This window comes from Jaculus jaculus, chromosome 19 (assembly GCF_020740685.1).
Source record: "Jaculus jaculus isolate mJacJac1 chromosome 19, mJacJac1.mat.Y.cur, whole genome shotgun sequence".
Taxonomy (NCBI): Eukaryota; Metazoa; Chordata; class Mammalia; order Rodentia; family Dipodidae; genus Jaculus; species Jaculus jaculus.
The window spans coordinates 44,007,119-44,027,709 of NC_059120.1; the positions used below are offsets into that span (position 1 = coordinate 44,007,119).

Consider the following 20,591-nt stretch of genomic DNA (forward strand, 5'->3'; position numbering starts at 1 on the left):
CTCATTTATTCTAGCCCTTAGCCGCTCTCCATCCTGCCTTCCCCAGCACCCCCTTTCCACACCGTAGTTTACCTCACTTCTTGTAAGGCCCATTTCTTCCCCTCAGTTTTGGGTCAAGACATGGGCATTCACGAGGCTGGTCTTCTTGGTCCTGGTTGAACAGGGGGAGCCACTGGGTTGGGAAGAGTCCTCTCCCGTGCAAACTGTCGAGACCTGTAATCCCAAAGAGGATGCTGAAATGGCACGTGCCTTGGGACCCCTGGAAGAACTGTTAGCACACTGGACAAAGCCCAGTCATCTGGGGAAAGACTGGTCTCAGGAACGTGCCCGGTTTAGTTGGGGGTGAAGGTAAAAGCCAGCCAGGTATGACAAATACTTCAAAGGGAATGTAGCGTAATAATTAGGTAAGTTCACTGCCCGCTCAAGTATTTGACTCTGTGAGTACTGACTTTTAATTGGAAATTTGCATTTTGCCTCTGCTGGAGACGGTAACTGGGCAAAGGCTTCTGTTCCGGTCAGTTTCTAATGGCAGTTTTCTCTCCTCAATAATGATAATAATAGGCTTCCCACCTTGCTGGTCAGGTCTGTTCCTTCGTGTCAAGTTCACAGAGGCAGCTAACAGTTTCTTCTGCGCTCTGATATTTGTAATCAGCTGCTTGCACCAGGCATCAGACTCCTGATGGGTGAATGCAGAGTGGCATCTGTGCTCCCTAACTTCATTCTAATCATCCCGTTACCTTTATGCCAGGCAGTGCTTAGCACACAGTTGTAGCTGTCACAGGATGTTTCCTCATCCTCCTCACTTCCTGTCTAGCACTACCTCAGTCTCGGTTTTTAGAGAAAGTGAACAAATTTTGAGGCAGGAGAAATGAGGCATGGATCTTTTATATAATGAAGAAATGATGTTAATGCAGACAAAGCCATCAAGTTCAACGTGAACTAGCTCTAGAAAGAGCTATGCTAATGTTATGAAATAGCTAGGTTTGTAAGTTTTCGTAAGTTTCCAGTTCCCTTTTCTCTGCCCTTGTAGCCAGAGCTGCTTTTGCAACTAGAGGCTCTCTTGACTTTTTTACCCTTTTTAGAAAGCTGGTGGGAGCTTGTTCTTCCCATTTTGTGGTTTCATGGTGTGCATGTAGGTGGATTTCAGGAGCAGTGGTGCAGAAGGAACAAGCTGATCTGTTTTCATCAGATCTAGGCAGCTTTCCTTGTTTTAATAGCCACTACAATCAGAGCTGGGTTAGTGTGTGGCTGTGAGCTAGTTGGGTTGAATGAGCCATCACGACAGACCCTTCACCCTTTGCCTGTTAGGTGAATGTTGTATATGTGGGTTTATTTAAACATTGAGGCTAGTTTTCCATTTCTACCCCTAATCCAGTCTCTGGAAACCACAGTCAAATCAAAATCCTTCCATTCAGAACCTGTGGCACTCTGCTAAGAAATTTTTTTTTTTTTGTGAATGTAATTTGTTTTCTGTTTTGTGTTTTAGTCTCAATTCCTCATCTACAACATGAGAAGTATTGGACTAGTTTAAGAGTGTCTTTAAAAAGTTTGGGATCCATGCCGAGTGTGGTGGTACACACTTTTAATCCCAGCAGTTGGGAGGCAGAGGTAGGATGATTGCTGTGAGTTCAAGGCCACCCTGAGACTACATAGTGAATTCCAGGTCAGCCTGGGCTAGAGTGAGACCCTACCTCGAAAAACCAAAAGACAAAAAAAGTCTGGGATCCATGAATTTCAGGTCAGCTTGGGCTAAAGTGAGACCCTACCTCAAAAAACAAAAACAAAACAAAACAAAAAAAGTTTTGGATTCACATGCAAGTAAAGGAGCCAGAGGTTGTAATAATAAGTGATTATTGATTGATTCTGAAGTTAGAAACCACAGTTATGCTGTTTGGTTTTCCTAGCTGAACTTGAATCTAACATACATTTTGCATCTGGGGTGATTTGCTATCATCCCCAGAGCTTGCTTCCATGAGATGCAAATGTTCTTAGGAAATAGCAGGATATTTTTTTTTTTCCCCATGTAACTATAAGCATTTGTCTCTTACTTTAGGGGCGTAATACTTTAGTGCTGTGTGTTGGCTGAAGAATAGAATTCTAATAAAAGCTAGTAGTTTGGATAGTCCAAAAGCAAATCCAGTAGCTATTTAGCAGTAAATGTAGAGGTTCTTTCTTTTTGTTGTTGTTGTTCCTTTTCTTTAAGTATTCTGCCAAAACTTGGGATTTTTTTTGCTTAGTTTCTGGCTGCCTGTGTGTCTGAGGGGCTGGAGGAATGGCCCATGGTTAGAAGTACTTACTTGCAAAGCTTGATGGCCTGAATTCAATTCCCTGGTACCCATATAAAGCTAAATGCAGAAAGTGGTTCGCGTGTCTGGAGGCCATTTGCATAGCAGAAGGCCCTGGCACACACTCGTGCATGTGCGCACTCTCTTTCTCAGATAAATAAGTAAATAAATAAATAAATATTTTTAAACAGAACATAAAATATCCTCACATGTGGAAGCCTGCAGGTGATTAGGTGGCTTGATATATTGTCAACAGAAGAAAACACACATTTGTTCTTCTGGGGTTTATGAGTAGTGTTCCTCATGTGTTTGCTTGGTGCTATAGGTTAAGTCTAATTCAGTACCCTGAAACCAAGACAGGCTGAACTGGAAGGAAATTTTTTACTTTAATTCTTCACAGACAAAACAATTCAAATCAGATGTTTATGTGGTACTTGATATTTGTCATAAGGGATTCAAATCACCAATGTGTTGTATACAAAATTCAAGAGGTCCCTCGATACCCAGCTTTTTTTTTTTTTTACAGATTTTATATTTTTAATATATATATTTTACTTATTTATTTATTTATTTATTTATTTATTTATTTATTTATTTGAGACAGACAGAGACAGTATGGGTACGCCAGGGCCTCCTGCCATTGCAAATGGACTCCAGACACATGCACCACTTCCTGCATCTGGCTTTATGTAGGTACTGGGGAATTGAATCCAGGCCAACAGACTTTGCAAGCAAGCTCTTTTAACCATGGAGCCATCTCCCCAGCTCACTACCCAGCTTTTGAATTCAGGCTATCCTACATCATAGCTGTGTGATTATGGACAGTTATATCTCTGACTTTCATAGGTACAGGGGGGTCAAATGAGAAGTTGTATCAAAGTCTTCTATAGATGCCATTCATTTAAATACTTCTTGAGCCTCCCAGTATGTGCTGAGTGGAGCCCAGGGCTGTCTAAGCAAAGATAAGCTATTCTACAGATTTTGGTATTGAGAGGCCACTCAGTGGGAATTTGCAGGAAGACAGAACCTCACCACAGCAGTGCTTTGGGAAGGCTTCCTGAGTGATTATAAAACACGGTGGAGGGAGTTCTTGAGCTACATCTGAGACCCTGCTCAGGAGATGGCCAGTGAAAGCTTTATTTTAGAGAGATAAGGGGCTGGAGAGATGGCCTAGTGGTTGAGCCACTTGCCTGCAAAGCCAAAAGACCCAGAGTCAATTCTCCAGGACCCATGTAAGCCAAATGCACAAGGTGGTTCATATGTCTGGAGTTCGCTGCCATCGGCTAGAGGCCCTGGCATTCTTTCTCATTCTTTCTAAAATAAAAAAAAAATTAATAAATCTTAAAGAGAGGCAGTGATGAGGAGAATGACTCGTGTGTCCATGAAAACATTGGTAAGTAAAACTGGTAGCTCTTTAGGGAAGTAGAAAGAGAAGGGAAATGGGCTGTGTGGGTGAAGTGCTTTCGGGCCAGAGATTTATTGGTGAAAGTTTTCTAACAGAAAGTGCTAGAACTAAGGCCAGATCTGGGAATACTAGAGGTGGCATCGGTGACCCAGGAGAATCTTTCCCTTGCTGTAGGCTTGGGGGACTACACCCAGTGGGTGAGCAGGATGGAGGGTGAGGTAGCCTTGTGGTGCTGAAGGGCCTAAGGACCCCTCTCATACTCTGGGCCTTTCTCAAAGAGAAGGGGAGCCACAGCATGAGAAACCTAGGTGCCTATAACCCCAGTTCTCTTTCCTGAACATTTATGAGCCAGCGCAAGGGAGAAAACTGGCCACTGATGTGTTTAGCAGCTTGCATCAGATATTGTTGCCCTCATTAGCTGGATACATACAAACCTTCTGCCGTCCAGGCTTAGATGCCTTGCTCACCAGCTGAGAGCTGCAAGTGAACCCAGATGTCCTGACCTGGTGCTCAATTTGTTGTTGAATTTAAGGAGAGGTCTTAAATCAGTGCATTTTCTGTAAAGGCAAGGCCATAGGCCCCCATTATGTCATGTGATTGTGAATTCTCTGCTCCTAGAGGTCGTAGTACCCTCAACAGAGCTCAGTCATCCTTTCTAAGCCCCTGGAAAAGATATCATTACCATGTGGCTTTGAAGAGAAAACAAGTGAAAGTACCCTGCAAATGGGACTGCTATAACTTCTTAATAAGCCTGTTGATCTGTCACAACGTCCACAGGGCCCAATTGTCAGCCAGATAATCCTGATAAATACAGCCCTTGAACCAACTCCCAAGGAACATGTACATAAGAGGAGACAGACAAGGCTTAAGTGCATTTGGTTTTATCTCTTGGCAGGGTTGCTCGTCAGGCTCTGGCGGGGGTGGCACAAGGGAAAGTGAGTCAAGAAATGTAAGAGGCATATGCGGTGGTGTTCTTCTGTTTTTAACCTTTGCGGTGACAGCAAGGTTTCAACTTGCTTGAGACAGTGGTGGTGAGTACGGGGAGGAAAGGAACCCACGTATAAGACCTGGATTTGAACTTCGGTGGTGAACATGGACAGATTAGTCTTTCTGCGCTTTGTTTTTTTTTTTTTTAAATATTTTTGTTCATTTTTTATTTATTTATTTGAGAGCGACAGACAGAGAGAGAAAGACAGAGGGAGAGAGAGAGAATGGGCGCGCCAGGGCTTCCAGCCTCTGCAAACGAACTCCAGACGCATGCGCCCCCTTGTGCATCTGGCTAACGTGGGACCTGGGGAACCGAGCCTCGAACCGGGGTCCTTAAGCTTGACAGGCAAGCGCTTAACCGCTAAGCCATCTCTCCAGCCCTCTGCGCTTTGTTTTATCGAGGATAAAATGGACTCTCTTGGAATGGAGAGGCGTGAGTGGCTTAATCAATCAGGTGCTTGCTGTGCAACCGTGAAGACCTGAGTTCAGATCCCCAGGACCCACTGAGAAAGCTAAAGTTAAAAAAAAAAAAAAATCTAAAGTTAAAAACTGGGTGCAATGATACGCACCTAGTGTTGGGGTGACAGAGATCAAAGGACCTTGCTGGCTAGCTAGTCTAACCAAATCGAGGAGCTCTAGCTTCAGTTAGATATCCTGTATCAAAAAATAAGATGGAAGCCTGGAAAAATAGCAGTTAAGGCACTTGCCTACAAAGCCAAAGAACTCAGGTTCAGTTAATTCCCCAGACCCAGGTAAGTCAGGTGCACAAGGTAGCATATGTATCTGGAGTTCATGTGTAGTGGCTAGAGGTCTTAGCATACCCATTCTCTCTCTCTCTGTCTCTCTCTCTCTCTGAGCCCATCTCTCTCCTAAATAAATAAATAAGATGGAGACTGACTGAGAAAGAAGCCTGATGTTGGCCTCTGGCTTCCACAAGCGTGCATGCACACACATTCACCTACATTCGTACAAATACACATACGCATACTCACACTTCACACACTAAAGAAGTAAAGGGCCATTGTGAAATTAAGCATCTGTGGCGTAGTATGGAGGTGAGGAGATGCTCAGTGGATAAAGCACACGTGCATATGCATCCACCAACACACATGCATATATGCACACATACTAACACACACACACACAAAGTTTGTGGTGAGTTGGGCATGGTGGCATATGCCTTTATCCAGCACTCAGGTTGCTGAGGTAGGAGGATTGCAATGAGTTTGGTGTTAGCCTAGGCTACAGAGTGAGTTCTAGGTCACCCTGGGCAAAAATGAGACCTGCTTCAAAAAATAAAAAGTTTGGTGCTAGAGAGATGGCTGGGCAATTCCAGGCACTTGCCTGCAAAGCCAAAGGACGCAGGTTTGATTCCTCAGGATCCATGTAAGCCAGTTGCACGAGGTAGTACATGTGTCTGGAGTTCTTTTGCAGTGGCTGGATGCCCTGGCACACCCATTCTCTCTCTCTTCTTCCGTTTCCCTCCCTCCGTCCCCCTCTCTCTCTTTCTGCCTCTTTCTCTCAAATAAATAAAAACAAATATACTTTTTAAAAAGTCTGTGGTCGGGTTGGAGAGATGGCTTAGCGATTAAGCACTTGCCTGTGAACAATCAAGCCTGTGAACTCTGGTTCACAGGCTTGATTCCCCAGGACCCATGTTAGCCAGATGCACAAGGGGGCACACACATCTGGAGTTCGTTTGCAGGGTTGGAGGCCCTGGCGTGCCCATTCTCTCTCTATATCTATCTGCCTCTTTCTCTCTGTCTTTCACTCTCAAATAAATAAATAAAAATAAACATTTAAAAAAATAAAAAGTCTGTGGATACATTTATTTTATTTTATTATTTATTTATTATTTGAGAGAGAGAGTGAGAGAGAGAAAGAGAGAGATACCGAATTAGGCAGGGGGAGAGAGAGAATGGGCATGCCAGGGCCTCCAGCTCTGTAAATGAACTCCAGACGCATGTGTTCCCTTGTGCATCTGGTTTACATGGGTTCTGGGGAATCAAACTGAGGTCCTTGGGCTTTGCAGGCAAGCACCTTAACTGCTAAGCCATCTCTCTAGCCCCTGATACATTTATTTTTTATTGAAGATTTCTTATTAGTATCTCTACAAAATGTCTAATGTATTACCAATTTGATGCTTAAAGTTTTTTATTTGCTTAAACAATTTTTTTCACAGCCATAATGTTTCTGGGGGCTTGGTTGGGGGTGTGCCCTAGAACCAAATCCTCAAGACACCAGTGGCTTTCTTATTTCCTTGCACTTGGTAGAGGTGAGGGTAGGTGAGGGAAAGCAGCCTTTCAAAGTGGCTTTCCTTTTTTAAATTTTTTTTGGGGGGAACTTTAACATATGAACATGTTGCAAATTGGTCATGTTCCAATTGGGTTATCGTCTTATGTTCTCCCCTGCACCCACTCCCCTGAGAGTCCTCCTCAGTGGAGTTTCTGGTACTTACTGTGGAGTCATGAATGCACCATTCAGTCTCTGTGGGAGCAGCAATGCTTCAGCCACCCTGTGGCTCTTTTTGTTCACCCCCTCTTGCAGTGTTCCCTGAGCCATGGAAGACGTGTTAGAAACCTCAAATTTTCTGCTTTGGTGAGTTTTGAGTCTCCCTGGTGGAGTTTCTCCGGCTAGCAGTGAGACAGCACTCCTATTTACTCTGCCACTTCTTCTGAAATGTTTCCTGGGCACTGACAGGCAGGACAGAGATGACTCGTTTCTTGCTAGGCACTTGGCTTTCTTTTCTCAAACTTTTTGTCTGTCTGGTTAAATATATATATATGGAACGCTTCGCGAATTTGCATGTCATCCTTGTGCAGGGGCCATGCTAATCTCTGTATCGTTCCAATTTTAGTATATGTGCTGCCGAAGCAAGCACGTGTCTGGTTTTTTTTTTTTCCTTTTTTTTCGATGTAGAGTCTTGCTCTAGCCCAGGCTGATCAGAAACTCACTCTGTAGTCTCAGGCTGACCTTGAACTCACAGCGATCCTCTGTCTCTTGAGTGCTGGCATTAAAGGAGTGTACCACCACACCTGGCTTTTTCTTATAGTTTTGATGGGTCTTGGTCTCTCCAGTATTGGCCAACATCTGTGATAAGCATATTCTTTAATCAAGAGTGAAAGCAGCATGGATGTATCAAAGGGGATAAACATGGACATTTAGAAGACTTTCTCTTTTTTGACAGACATCCTTTTAGCCAAAGAACAATGGAAGCTTCCCTCTAGGTATTTGACCTTCTAAGCTGTAAGCTTCTGATGTGGGCCTCAGTACCAAGCATGAATTTCCTTCCGCTGAGTGGTTCTCATGTCCAGTCAGAGAGCAAGTGATTGCCTTCATAACCTATATGCCACTGTGGCGGCGCTGGGAACCTCTTGCCTGGCTGGTAGATTCTATAGCTTGCAGGATCCACTGCTTGTCCACACTGCTGGTGACTTTTTTTCTCCAGCACTATGAGAGCTAGGCAGCAGGGAGCTGGCTCCCATCTCCATCCCAGTTTGATCTCCCCGTGTCCTGAGACTGCTACCTGTTGTATCTTCAGCAGTAGGGTCTTACCATTTTGTTCTGGTGGGTAACCTAGGGTTTGGGCAGTGGCCCACATTGTTTGGAAGGGGTAGCTCATGGATCTCCCTAACCAGCAGCTCACTGAGGAGGGTAACCCACTCTGACAGTGAGATTTACCAGCAAGAGTCTGTGGTTTTATGATAGAGCTTTCTCCACCCCCACAGGATGCTTCTGTTCAATCTCTCTCTCTCTTTCTCTCTCTCTCTCTCTCTCTCTCTCCCATTGTATCATTTAATTAGCTAACAAAGAGGTAGATTTCGATAGTACTAATCCATGCCATTTTTACAAAGTGGCTTTCTTTAAACTATGGAGTTGAAGAAGAAAGGAACAATCAAATTAATAATCAGAACAACCACCAGATAGCTGGTCATCAAGTTACAATCATCTTAAGTATGTATAGTTAGTTTTAAATAACTTACAATTATAAAAGGCATATAGTTTAATAGCCCCTTTTCTCCTGGATTTTGGTTCATGGAAGTTGGTGGCTGTGGTCTTGGGGTGGCAGCTCTGGAAGAGCACCCATAGGAGCCTTGCTCCCTATTGGAACAGTGACGTCTTTGGAAGTCTCGACCGTTGGCGGGTTTGTCTCGGGAACTTAGCTGGAGGGACAGCAGACCATGGTGCGGTAGGCTCATTCTCTATTGCATGTGTGTTTCTTCAGCTCACTACTTCGCCACTTCTTCAGATGCCACTGTTTTGTTCTGGTGGCTTCCCCTTGTCTGAGTGCCCTTCAGGCCTTGGCCGCTTTCTCCTGTCCCCAGTCCTGGGATGTTTACTCGCACTGTATGGGTCAGTCCCGTCAGTGCCTGTCTTCAGTTTGGTTTATAAAGGTCATCCCAGGTAGGACCAGCTTGAGTTATGAATCCTTTATTCTCTTTTGCGTACACAGGGCTAGAGAAAGAGTCACATTTAGATGTGTCATCTGGAATTGAACAGACACGAGTTTAGATCTTTGACCTGCCACTTGCCAGCTGTGTGACTTCTGGGCAAATTACTTCATTTCTTGGTGCCACCTTTTTAATTTACAAAGTAGCAGTGATGTTTTATAATATATAGTATCAATATAACATGCTTTCAGTAAATGTTAATCGTTGTTGCCACTCAATTAATGATGGCTTACTAAGCACCTGCACGTGTGTGGCCCTATACTGGGCCCAGATGCTGGGAACTGGTGTAGAACCAGCAGACAGCCATGCCTGTGTGTGTGTTACACACTTGTGCTTCGTGGAACTTTTAGTATGCAATTGTGAATATGCTCAGTGCCTGGGGAGAAGTAACCACAAGAGAATGACTGGCAGAGGTCTCTCTCAGGACACGAGGAGGCTGGTACTGGAGCTGCTGGAGCGCCAGGGGCGTTTCCCGGGCAGAGAACAGCGTGCTCCTGAGGCCGCCGTGGGAGGACAGGAGGTGCGTGGCGTTCTCGTCTTGAGCTCTGGAAGAAGGCCAGTGTGTTTGTAGCAGTGGGTACACAGCCAGCGCCGTGGTCCTGGCACCTTGCTCAGCTGGCTACCAGTGCATCACTTCCTCACTTTCTCATCTTTGAAATGGAACTAGGAAGTAACAATGAGATGGAAAACAGTTTGAAATGTTGTTCGTCTATTGGGCATGCATAGAAATGGATAGCTTCATGGAAGGGAATTTTTATTTGTTTATTTTTATTTATTTGAGAGCAACAGACAGAGAGAGAAAGAGGCAGATAGAGAGAGAGAGAGAGAGAATGGGTGCACCAGGGCCTCCAGCCACTGCACACAAACTCCAGACGCATGCGCCCCCTTGTGCATCTGGTTAATGTGGGTCCTGGGGAATCGAGCCTTGAACCGGTGTCCTTAGGCTTCACAGGCAAGCGCTTAGCAGTTGCTAAGCCATCTCTCCAGCCTGGAAGTGAATTTTTAAAAACCAAGCCTACCCTTTCCAGTGCCAAAGATTTTTGTTGTTGATGATGACTTTTCTTTCTTTCTTTCTTTCTTTCTTTCTTTCTTTCTTTCTTTCTTTCTTTCTTTCGCTTATTTATTTATTTAAGAGGGAGAGAGAAAGAGGTGGGAGGGGTGGGAGGGAGAATGCCTATGTGGGTACTGGGGAATTGAACCTGGGTCCTTTGGCTTTACAGGCAAACGTCTTAACCACTAAGCCATCTCTCCACCCCCTCTCTTTTTGTTTTTTCATGGTAAGGTCTTGCTGTACCCTAGGCTAACCTGGAATTCACTGTGTAGTCTCAGGGTGTCCTCGAACACACCATGATCCTCCTACCTCTACCTCCCAAGTACTGGGATTAAAGGAGTGCACCACCATGCCCAGTGATGTTTTCTAAATGAAAAACTTCCTAAAAGATTTTTTGGCCTTAGCCTACAGTATGATACTGGATCGTCAAGAAGTGATTGACTCATGCAGTGCCATTGCTTGCCTTAGTTGGCCTCACGGAACATGGCCTGGTATTTAATGCTCATGAAACTAGTCATAGATCTGGGGCTCTTTTCTCCCATTTTCTTCTTCCTTTCTAATATGTTTGTTTGTTTGTTTGCAGAGGGAGAGAAAGAATGAACACTGCATACAAAGTCCACACACATGTGCCACTCTGTGCCTCTGGCTTTATATGGGAACTGGGGAATCAAACCCAAGCTGGCACTTGGCAAGCAAGTGTCTTTAACTGCTGAGTCATCTCCCCAGCTCAGTTTTCTCTCATTTTCAATAGCCTCGCGTTAGGGTTAATACCATTGTCTGTTGCTTGAGTTTCCTGTGTTTGTTGTTGTTTTAATTTTGCAGAAACCACACTGCTTGCAGTATACTGTGCTTTCTTGCTGCTGCCTATCTAGGTCCACCATCTCCCCAAAGTGATTTGCTTCATCTGTAAGTCAAAGAAGCACCTTTGGTGAATTGAATTAGGATGGTGGTGTGCAGGTTTCTCCAGGAGACCAAAGGCCTAGCTTCTTTGTGCAGGCGTGGTTGGTTCTAGATCGGAGGTCGGCCAGGCCCCCACCCCTGCATGTGGGAGTATTCGTCATGGAGAGTGTTCTTACAACACAGGCCTGGGGAACAGGGAGCTGGGACATTCATTTTCAAAAGCAGATTCATGGCAGTAGAAAAGCAAACGGAGTTGCTAAATTATTGCTGAGTCATAGAATTGTGAAGCTTAGAGGAATTGGAAACATTGTCGTTCTAGCACCCTCCCCCCCCCATTGTAATGTTGGGGCACACGGCCCAAGTGCACACAGCTCTTGGCAGAGCTGAAAATAAATTCAGGCTGCCTGGTTATTAGCTCAGGGTTCTCCATATCATCCAGCCTCTCAGAGAACTCTGAATACTTGAATCAATCTTGAAGACTTGTACTTTTTTTAATGTTTGGCTTTTTCATGTCTAAGAATAGCTTCCATGAGAACTGGAACATTTGTGATCTTATTTTTGGCTCATGTTCTATGATCCTAGCAGTGCCTTATTCAACAGAACTATATTCTGTTAAGACTGTCTTCCTGTCTGTGAAAGCATCACCCATGTTGTGTTCCAGACCTTTCCTGCACGTCATGTCTCCCTCCTGTCCCTGAGTCCTCTACTTGGACTTTGGAAGCCTAGTCCTGGGTTCCCGGTCTTTATGGGAACCCTTTGCATATATTTCACTGGGGTTTTTATTTCTGTGTATGAAGGAATAATTTATTTCTACCCCTGAGGAAATCAATTCTCAAGCGAGAGAATGGTTTGTGCCTTCTTTCCCTACCTGGGTGCTCTTTTGAAGTCTCCTTCCCCACACTGTGCTAGGCCACTGCCTCCAAGCAAGTTGGCTTTCATATTAACGCTTCTGCATAACAGAGGTCTGTTTATAGCCATGAGCTGCACAAGCCCAGAGCATCAGTTGTCACTGCTCTCCCCCAGGCTCCTGAGCAGAATCTAGCTCATGGTGGGCATAGAGGTACAGCCAGCCCTTTGCATCCACAGGTTTAACCAATTTTAAATTGAAAATATTCAGAAAACAAATTACAGGGCTGTGGAGGTGGTTCAATTTGTAAAAGCACTTGCTTGCAAAGCTGCTGGCCCAGGTTCAATTCCCCAGTACCCACGTAAAGGCAGGTACACAAAGTGGTATATGTGTCTGGAATTTTGCAGTGGTAGGTGGACTGGGCACACCCAAACACTCTCTCTCAAATAAATAAATAAAATAAAATAAAGTATTTAGGAGCTGGATGTGGTGGCTCACACCTTTAATCCCAACACTCAGAAGGCCGAGGTAGGAGGATCACTGTGAGTTCGAGGCCAGGCTGGCTCTACAGTGTGAGTTCCTGGTCAGCCTGAACTAGAGTGAGACCGTGCCTTGACAAAAAAAGAAAAGAGAAAGTATAGAGGATAATATGAATGGGTTATGTGCAAATGTCTGTCACTGGACAGAAGGGACTTGAACATCATGGCAGTTCAGGAACTCATCCCGCACTGATACAGAGGGACATTTTGTTGAAAGAAGGCAGGCTTATGCTGTGCCATCGCTAGGTTCCCTCCCTTCTTTGCTGTCCTGATTGGAAGGACCTGCTGTGGGACTCTGAGCTGTCCCCTCACACCTGCTGGGGGAGGATGGGCGACTTTCAGGTGGGCCACTGTTGGTTCCTTCAATATTTGATTCCCAATCATAGGCGCAAGTTTCTCAGGTTTTTTTTTTTTTCAAGCTACACGACTCTTGGCCAACTTGAAGTTCTCCAAGCTTATAGTAACAGTGATTTAATTAACTTCTGCTTTGATTAGATGTGACGATGAAGTTATTTTTGCGAGGAATGTTTTATGTCGGGGCCTTTCTTCATTTCTAGGTAGAAGTAGGAATGGGCCGCGTGGCAGCGGAAGTGGACGCTGCGCTCCTGCGTGCAGTCTGATGTCTGTGGGCCTCCCGTGTTCAGATGGCAGGAAGCATGTGGGCGGGTGAGGCTTGCCTCATCATTTCTCAGGTAGACGTCTTCAGAGAAGGGAGTACAAGCTGTCCCCTGCTTTCTAACATGATTTCCTGAAAACCTGTTTGACAGACGGTCGCTAAACCTGCCAGCCCGTCACTCCCTTCGTGGGTGCAATAGATGGCTGCTAGAACCACTGGGGTGTTAGAACTTGTTCAACAGGCGACAGACGAAAGGCTGTGAAAGGAGCTGGGTGTGGTGGCACACGCCTTTGATCCCTGCACTTGGGAGGCAGAGGTAGGAGGATCACTGTGAGTTCAAGGCCACACTGAGACTACAGAGTGAGATCCAGGTCAGCCTGGGCTTCGAGAGATCTCAAAAAACCAATAACAATTGGGCTGGAGAGATGGCGTAGCGGTTAAGCGCTTGCCTTTGAAGCCTAAGGACCCCGGTTCGAGGCTGGATTCCCCAGGACCCACGTTAACCAGATGCACAAGGGGGCAAACACGTCTGGAGTTCATTTGCAGTGGCTGGAAGCCCTGGCGCGCCCATTCTCTCTCTCACTCTCTATCTGCCTCTTTCTCTCTCTGTCACTCTCAAATAAATAAATAAAAATCTTAAAAAAAAAAAAAACCAACAACAATGTTAAAAAGCTGTGAAAGTGACTCTGAAAAGGTAGGTCAAGTGTCAGTGAAGAATGAGGTTAGGATGTGACATTAGAGAATCTGCTTTCAATTAAGCCAACCTATGTGACGGCGGCTCAGTGTGGCAAGGCCTCTTTGACCTGTCCTGTAGCCTTCTGGTACATCTGTCTGCTAGCTGGTTATTACATAACTAGGAATAAATTGACAAAGTGTATGCATATTTTTCTAAAATAATTACATATAAACTTTTTGATAGTTTCTTGGGGTTTATTTGTTGGTTTTGAGGTTAGGGTATCACTCTGGCCCAGGCTGACCTGGAATTCACTCTGATCCTGCAACTTCTGCCTCCCAAGTGCTGGGATCAAAGGCATGCGCCACCATACCCAACTACCTCATGTTTTTGTTTTTGTTTTTGTGACTCAGTTTTATTTTAAAAAAATAATAATTCCTGGGCTAGAGAGATGGCTTAAGGACCCATGTTCAACTCTCCAGGTCCCACATAAGGCAGACACACAAATGTGAGGCAAGCACAAGGTTGCACATGCCCATTAGGTGGTACAAGCATCTGGAGTGCTATTTCAGTGGCTGAGGCCCTGGCACACCAATCCTCTCTCTCTCTCTCTCTCAAATAAAACAATAATTTTTTTTTCTTAAAAAGTGATTCCTGCTGGGTTGGGGAGATTGCTCAGTGGTTAAAAGTGCTTGTTTGCAGGCTGGGGATATGGCCTAGTGGTTAAGGTCTCTTGCCTGCAAAGCCAAAGGATCTCGGTTTGATTCCCTAGTACCCGCTTAAGCCAGATGCACAAGGAGGCATGAGCGTCTGGAGTTTGTTTTCAATGGCTCAAAGCCCTGGCATGCCCATTCTCTCTCTCTCTCACTCTGCCTCTTTCCCTCTCTCAAAGAAATAAATATAAAAATAAAAAAGTGCTTACTTGCAAAACCTGCTGACCCAGGTTTGATTCCTCAGTACCCACGTAAAGCCAGATACATAAAGTGGCGCATGTGCCTGGAGTTCATTTGCAATGTCAAAAGACCCTGGCATGTCCATACTCGCTCTCTCTCCCTCCCTGTCTGTCACGCCTGTAATTCCTGTTAATGAATGTCTGGTAAGGGGGACTGAAGAACTCTAAGAAAACTGTAAATAAGAATGCATCCCCTTAAATTCTGCCACCTAGAGATGACAACTGCTGTTAATATTTTAAAGAGAGCCCTGGGTTAGGGGATGGCTCAATGGATAAAATACTTGCAGTACAAGCAAGAGTTCCTGAGCTCTGGTCCTCAGAACCCGCATAAAGTCAGGTAGTAGTGTAGTACAAGCAGGTGTCCATAATCTTAGCATGCCTGTGATGAGGTGGAAGGTGGAGACGGGAGAATCCCAGGCAAGCTGAGGGTCCAGCTAGCCTTGAGAATGCAGAGCTAAATGATAAGAGACCCCACCTCAAACCAGGTAGAAGGTGATTACTCACACAATAGGTGTGTTCATGCCCTTGCATACCTCTCCCCCCACAGCAAATATGAACACACATAGAGACATATATAGAAAAAATCAGAAAAGATAAATTTAAACTTAAAAAATGAATCCAGATCTCTTCCCACCCCCAGGTAGGGTCTTGTAAGGCTGACCTCAAACTTGTGAATCTCCTGCTTCCGACGCCCAAGCGCCAAAACTACAGGCTGTGTCTCTAAGCCTGACTGGCGGAGTCTTTGCTTTTTCTTTTATTGATTTGAAAGCACTTTTTCATTCAATCTTTTGTCATATTGCAAATATTTTTTTCAACTTTCTGTCTGGTACATTAATGCTTAATTTTTAAAAATAGTCAAGTCTTTTGAGTTCTGGTTTTTCTATCATTTTCAAAAAAATGTCTTTTTGAGGATTTTAAAAATACTTGGGCTGGGGAGATGGCTTAGCAGTTAAGGTGCTTGCCTGCAAAGCCTAGAAACCCAGGTTCAATTCCCCAGTACCCACAAGAGCCATATGTACAAGGTGACATATGCATCTAGAGTTCATTTGCAGTGGCTCAAGGCCCTGGTATGCCCATTCTCCTCTATCTGCTCTTTCTCTCTCTCTCTCTCTCTCTCTCTCTCTCTCTCTCTCTCTCTCTCTCTCTCTCACACACACACACACACACACACACACACACACAAATAAATAAATAATTTTTAAAAATACTCATAGTATGATTATAGTCTTAACTTTTTGCTTTTGAGGTAAGGTCTCACTCTAGCTCAAGCTCACCTGGAACTCACTATGTAGTCTTAAACTGACCTTGAACTCACAGTGATCCTCTTACCTGGCATATGCCACCATGCCCAGCAGTCTTAACTTTTTTGTTTTGTCTTGTTTTTGAGGTGGGGTAGTCTTAACTTTTTACGATTAAAGATTCGCTATATCTGGAATTTGAAAATGGGATTAAGAAAGAGATTAGGAATTCAGTTTTTTGTTTATTTTTTTCCCAAATAGCCAGTTTTTCCAACATTCCTAGCACTGACTTGAAATGCTAGCCTTGTTTATACTAAAAGGAACCTGCCCATTCCTAAACACTGGTTCCATTGGTCCTTCTTGTCTGTGACCAGCCCAGTAGCCACACCAGAGGCTGAACAAGTCTCTCTAGAAACCGCCCTTGTCTCCTGTAAGTTCTCCTGAAGAGCCAGGCTGGCACTTTCCTATCTTGCCTGAAACCTTTGGTCCGTGAGCTTCCTATCCTCCAGTATGATTAAGTGGTCTGAATTGTTGTAATCGCCCTGTGGTCCCTTTGAATACTGGCACTTGGACTATTAGCAGAGAAACAGAATGTTCACATAGTTTCCTTTCCTTTTGACCTGTTTCTAGAACACGCATTTGGCTGGCCAACCAGATCTTCTCTTCTTTCTGCCAAATAGTTTACCTCTTCAGTATTCTACATTGGACAGATCACCTGTTGTTTACCAGAAATAAAATGCAGTTCAGCTCTCCTTACATTTTTGTTGTCTTGTGTACAACCAACATGTAACAGTTTTTTTCCAAGACAAGGTCTTGCTTTGTAGCCTAGGTTGGCCTTGAACTTGCCATCCTCCTGCCTCAGCCTTCTGATTACAAGTGTATGTCACCACTTTTGGTTATAACGTTTCTTCTTTTATCGGCCTGTGTGTGTGGTGTGCGTGTATGTGTGTAATCACGTGTGTATGGGCACAGTGCATGGGAGTATCTATGCCTGTAGTAGAGGCCAGAGGTTGACACAGGAACCTTCTTCACGCCTTCTCTCCCTTATTCACTGAAGTGGAGAGTTGGCTGAACCCAGGGTCGCTTGATTCCGCTAGTTCAGCTAATCAGCTTGCTACAGGGATCTCAGCCTCTTGAGTGCTGGGGTTAAAAGTGGGCTGCTGCCCCCACCCAACATTTCCATGGGTTCTGGGGATCCAAACTCCAGTCCTCATATTGTGTGACAAGTGCTTTCTCCACTGAGCCATCTGTCCAATCCCCTATCTTTTTTTTTAAAATTAATTTATTTATTTGAGAGAAAGAGGGAGATAGAGAGGGCATGCCAGGGCCTCCAGCCACTGTGAACAAACTCTAGATGCATGCGCCCCCTTGTGCATCTGGCTTACGTGGGTCCTGGAGAATTGAACCAGGATCCTTTGGCTTTGCAGGCAAATGCGTTAACCGCTAAGCCGTCTCTCCAGCCCAATATAATATCTTTTTAATAAGACTTCTTGAGATAGACATTCTATCTACCTCTATTTGCTGGCTGGAGAGATTGGTCAGTGGTTAAAGGCGCTTGCTTACAAGTCTAACAGCCCATGTTCCCTTCCTTATTATCCACATAAATGTCATTTGTATTGGCAGGAGATCTGGTATAGCCATTCCTGTCCCCTCTCCCTCTCTCTCTTTCTCTCCTTGCAAATAAATAATAGAAATATAAACTATTTCCATATGGCTTAGCATTTTAATTCTAGACTATTTATTGTGAATATTGTAAGAGGCTGTGACTTTTTTCCCTTCCCAAAAGGATTATTCTGCCTTTCAGTTTTTTCTAGCCTTATTCTCTATTCACATTTCTTTCACTCTTCGTATTTTGCCTCGGTTAGAAGTGAACCAGGGCTGGAGAGATGGCTGAGAGGTTAAGGCGCTTGCCTGCAAAGACTAAGGACCCAGGATTAATTCTCCATTACCCATGTTAAGTCAAATGTGCAAGGTGGTGCATGCATCTGGAGTTCATTTGCAGCGACTAGAGGCCCTGGCACGCCCATTCTCTCTCTCGCTCCATCTTTCTTTCTGTCTTAAATAGATAGATCAATAATAAATAAAATATTTTTTAAAAAATGTTTGTTGTTATTTTTATTTATTTATTTGAGAGCGACAGACAGAGAGAGAAAGAGGTAGAGAAAGAGAGAGAGAAAGGGCGTGCCAGGGCCTCCAGCCACTGCAAACGAACTCTAGACACGTGTGCCCCCTTGTGCATCTGGCTAATGTGGGTCCTGGGGAATTGAGCCTCGAACCGGAGTCCTTAGGCTTCACAGGCAAGCGCTTAACCGCTAAGCCATCTCTCCAGCCCAAATAAAATATTTTAAAAATAAAAAAGAAGTGAAAGCTGAGTGTGGTGGCACATGCCTTTAATCCCAGCACTGGGGAGGCAGAGATAGGAGGATCACCATGAGTTTGAGGCCACCCTGAGACTACATAGTGAATTTCAGGTTAGCCTAGATCAGAGTGAGACTCTACATCGGAGGAGGGGGGGGGGGCAGGAAAGTGAACCAGTTAGTTGATTATGTCCCACTCTGTATGCTGACGGAACCCAGCCTGTCTGAATGAATGATCCTGTTGCCTTACCTTGGCTTTCTTTGGGTATTTCAAGCAGAAGTGCAATTTCTAAAGTGTCAAACATATTTTTCTGTTTTATTTTCCTTCAGTGTTCATCTTAACTTGATTTATCGTAACCTTGAAATTTTTACTTATTTTAACAAGTGCTTAGTAACATTTACTTTTTCCTTAGCTTTACTAGTTGACGATATTAATAAAATTTTATTCATGTTACCCTTTGCATACTTGCGGATCGTTCTTGTGTGCCCTGTCTGCACAACTGCCTGCTGCCATCTGCTCCCCCCCCCCCCCCGCAAGGTCGCAAGTCAGAGAGAGAGTACAGACCTGCGGTTCTTCTCGCTGTGATAGTTCAGCTCCTCTTCTCTCCAGCCCAACCCAGCCAAAGTCTCTAAACACTTTCATGGTCAGGGCATCTTTGTCAATATTTAACTTGTGGACTTGATGGTGACTATAGTGAAAAAGTTAGGAACAAGGTCACCCTTTATATGTTGCACACACATTGTTTGCTAACACCATGGTAACCAAAGATGGTTACACACAGATTTAATAAAGTTGATAGCAGGAGTTTGTGAATGTGTGTGTAGAGTATGTATCATATATGCACGTGTGTGCAGATATGAATACACCATGCGTATGTGTGTGACGCCAGAGGAGGACATCGGGTGTCCTTCTCTTGTTGCCCATTCTCTCTCTCTGCTTCTTTCTCTCTCTGTATCTTTCAAATAAATAAAAATAAAATTGGAAAAAAGAGGTAAAAAAGTCATAATTTCGGGGTTGGGCAAATACACAAGGAATGACCATATATGCTAAGAGAAATCACTTTGAACTGTAACAATTATGGACCAGAATAGCTAATTTTACAGAAAGACTAGATTTTAGCTGCCTTCAACTCTTTCTTTAAATTTTTTATTTATTTATTTTTATTTACTTACTTGAGAGCAATAGACAGAGAGAGAAAGAGGCAGATAGAGAGACAGAGAATGGGCGCGCCAGGGCCTCCAGCCACTGCAAACAAACTCCAGACGCGTGCGCCCCCTTGTGCATCTGGCTAACGTGGGTCCTGGGGAATCCAGCCTGGGGTCCTTAGGCTTCACAGGCAAGTGCTTGACCACTAAGCCAGCTCTCCAGCCCTGCCTTCAAATCTTTTATACTGATGCAACCTTGTCCTTGTGACTACAGAAAAAAAAGATGCAGGCTTGGTATGGTATTACACGCCTATAATACCCAGTACGCAGGAAGCTAAGCTAAGAGAATCATGATAAATATGGAAGGCTGGGTGTAATGGTGCACACCTTTAATCCCAGCACTTGGGAGGCAGAGGTAGGAGGATCACCGTGAGTTCAAGACCACACTGAGACTACATAGTGAATTCCAAGTCAGTCTGAGCTACAATGAAACCCTACATGGAAAAATAACAAAAAAATAATAACAATAAATAAATAAATATGGAGGGGTGCCTAGAGAGATGGCTTAGCAGTTAAGGCACTTGCCTGCAAAGCCAAAGGACCTGGGATTGACTCCCCAGAACCCACGTAAACCAGACGCATAAGGTCACACATGTGCACAAGGTGGCACATGCATCTGACACTTGATTGCAGTAGCTAGAGGCTCTGGCATACCAATTCTCTCTCTCTCTCTCAGAAAAACAAACATACATATAAATAAATAAATATGGGCTGGAGAAATGGTTCAGCAGGTAAAGACGCTTATTTGCAAAGTGATGAACCTGTTTCAGTTCTCCAGTACCCACGTAAAGCCAGATGCACAAGGTGGAGCACGCATCTGAAGTTCTGTTTGCAGTGGCAAGAGGCCCTGGCATGCTTATTCATTCATCCTCTCTCTTACTTGCTTCCTTACTTCCTTCTTTCTTTTTCTCTGTCTCCTTGCAAATAAATAAAATATCTAATAAATAAGGTTTTGAGTCTGATAGTTTTTTGCTGGCATTTTACCATGTTGCTCCATTGTTTATTTCTGTTTGTTGTTTATTCAGACAGTCTTTCTCACTTGCTCAGGCTGGTCTTGAACTCTAGCTATCCTCCTACCTCAGTC

The 20,591-nt window shown here is 44.3% G+C and overlaps 1 protein-coding gene and 1 non-coding gene across 4 annotated transcripts in view; one reads left to right on the forward strand and one right to left on the reverse strand.

Moving 5' to 3' along the window:
* Nucleotides 1–20,591, forward strand: part of Sort1 (sortilin 1) — an 88,193-nt gene that overhangs the window by 5,896 nt on the left and 61,706 nt on the right. The gene's annotated exons all lie outside the window — the stretch shown is intronic.
* Nucleotides 7,455–7,558, reverse strand: LOC123456089. Its single transcript, XR_006634310.1, has one exon. It is a non-coding gene; the product is annotated as a U6 spliceosomal RNA (small nuclear RNA).